Source organism: Sceloporus occidentalis, unplaced genomic scaffold (assembly GCF_023333645.1).
Source record: "Sceloporus occidentalis isolate IW3139 unplaced genomic scaffold, rSceOcc1.0.p SCAF_4, whole genome shotgun sequence".
Lineage (NCBI taxonomy): Eukaryota > Metazoa > Chordata > Lepidosauria > Squamata > Phrynosomatidae > Sceloporus > Sceloporus occidentalis.
The window spans coordinates 15,722,683-15,725,370 of record NW_028316984.1 but is presented as its reverse complement, the minus strand read 5'-3'; positions in this window follow the sequence as shown (position 1 = coordinate 15,725,370).

The following is a 2,688-nucleotide window of genomic DNA, read 5'->3' as shown; positions in this document are numbered from 1 at the left end:
ACTTTCCCCTGCAATGCAGATTTGCAACAGAGGTCAGCCACCTGCTGTAAAAGGAAGCTTGACCGCCATTGCTGGTTTTCCAGTCAATGAACCTTGGAAAACCAGTGACCTACACTGCTTGATAAATTGCAAGTGAAGTATTTGGTGAAGGCAGATCAGTGAAATTGTTGGAGAAAGAAACAGAGAGAGAGAGAGAGAGTATATCCTAGACTTCTTCTGGAGGGGAAGAGCTAATACTGTAATGTACACCCAGGGGTTGCCATAGAAAGCAATGCAGTGTTTATTATAGATATTTCATCATTATATAACAATAATAAATCCCCACTTAATAATCTTGTAAAGTAATGGTGGAGTAAAATGTGACATGTGAATGAATCACTCATAAGAAATGCATGAGAAATTACATGCTTTGGACCAACAGTTATTATATAAGTGCTAAAGTTATTTCTGAAGGAGGCAAAGGGCGGGGAACTCCCTTCAGGCAGGCTAATTGGTTAGGCAGCGCTGAGAGCGAGAAATGCTTCAGTGCATTGCTCAGCACAGAACAGCTCTGGGCTTCTGGCTCTGTGATCCCAGTTAGAGATATAGTTAGAAATAAGTAGACTTCTTGCTAGAAAAACTGAACTATTGCTATGCTTGGGCATACTCTGGTGCGTGGAGGCCTACAGTACCCTGCCATGGCTACCATTTTGGGTGAGCAGAAATGATGAGGGGTTACGTCTGGTTGTTTTTGTGACTGTGCTGAGGGGGATCCAGCATTTTTAAGCCTCTAAGAGCAGCTACAGCTGTTCTTTTGTTGTTGTTGTTGTTGTTTTAAGAAAACATGTCTTAGTCAATGAAATTTGGGAGCAGGATGGATGACTCAGTGGATATTCCAAGAGCCACATGTGATCCATAGAGTGTTTGATTCCTAGCCCTGACCTGTGGAGTTCCAATTGTGATTTACTCTCAGGTGACTGAGTGTGATATTCTACCTAAGAAGCAATAATTTTGAGACAGGAAAGGCGATATCAGAACAATCTAGGTGTTGGAAAACACCTGTTCCATCAGGAACAGCTATGGATTTGGGAAGCTTCTTAGTTAGCATGTCTAAGGGCTGTAGGATGGCTGTACTTAGGCCCACTAGATATTGCTTAAGCATAAGTCCCATCACCATGACCACTGGGCTTCTAGCTGGGGCTGATGAGCATCTGAATTCAACACCAGTTGTAAGACCACCGCTTCTCTTCCCTTTAAAAAAGGTTTCCCACTGGTGCATGGCATGAAGGGATTGGATAGAAAGAGGCATTTGCTAACTTTCTCTTGATAGGACTACAACTTGGGTTTACAAATATAAACCTCTAAGCAACAAATGCAGGACAGAGAAAAGAATGTCCTTTCCAAAAGCCCTCCTCTCCCCACACACATGTACTAAGTTTGCTACCATCGTGATGTGATGATAATTGCTGGCTTAGAAGGCAATAAAAGGGATTGCAGAAGCTCCCAGCAGCTATTGACCATTATGCTGCGGGATTGTCATCGTGGAGTTTTTGGTTGCTCTGCATTTTGAAGGCAATTGACCTAATTCACACTTCCCAGGCTAACATATGGGTCAGAATATCCATGCTTCAGTTTCTGCACATCTTTGAATGCTGTGGTCCAGTTTGCAGCTCAAAAATTACATATAGTTATGTATGTGAACAGTAGGGAATGATATATATGAAATGCCTATGTGAGCAAGAGTTTTGTACATTTTTTGCAGTTTCTTTGTGAAGATGGGTTGGTAGAATGATGCATGCACTGGATAGAACAAACATATGAATGAACAGAACTTGGGGAACTATTTCTGACTGTAACTCCCAGGATCCCCCAGCCAGAATGGCCAGTGATCACTTCTAACATCTCATACTTTTATTGTGTTATGAAGAAGGTGCAAAATAGAAGGTGCCAACTATCAGGGGTTGTCTAGCCACATTTCCACTCCCCCAGGGGACCTTGGAGGGCCACCCCACTGCTTCCACCAACCCCTTTTCAATTTTTACTCCAATGCCCTCAATACTGTCTAAGAATTTGGGGGACAATTTCCCCACATTTTGGCCCACCATACTTTTTTAAACCCAAGAAAGGCCTTTCTTTCCCCATCAGGAAGTAACTCTTCACAACGTTGCCAAGTCACAGCCAAGGTTTGCAGAAATACTAGCAACAATAACAATAATAAAACTTGAGGAAAACAAGCCGCTCAAAAGCAATCCCCATTGGACTGAATATGCTTAATAGTCACGGAGTGCTGAATTGCTATTCGGATGGGAAGTTGGAAAAGGAGTTAGGGAACGGGGTGACTAGAACTCAGGACAACAACCCTCCATTTTGTTGCAGATTTAACTTGCATACAGCTGTTTCAAACTGGATCTGGATTTTAGTGATATCCTAAACTAGAGGAATATGTAGATAATGCAGAGTCAGGAAATCATAGAAGGATGACTGGACAGGGCAGCCAAGAGCTCCAGTGATGAGTGTCACTGAGCTTGTGGAACTGCTTGGCATTGGCAGAGTAATGAGAGAGTGACTCAGTTTAAGAGCTTGCAGTCAGCAGCCAGAGGGCAGGACTCGAAAGTTTTCTTCTGTCTTGGTAAGTCAAATGCACGACAAGTTTGCATCTACTGAAATCACAAACTCTGATACATAGTTTAAATGAAAGTCAATGGCCTC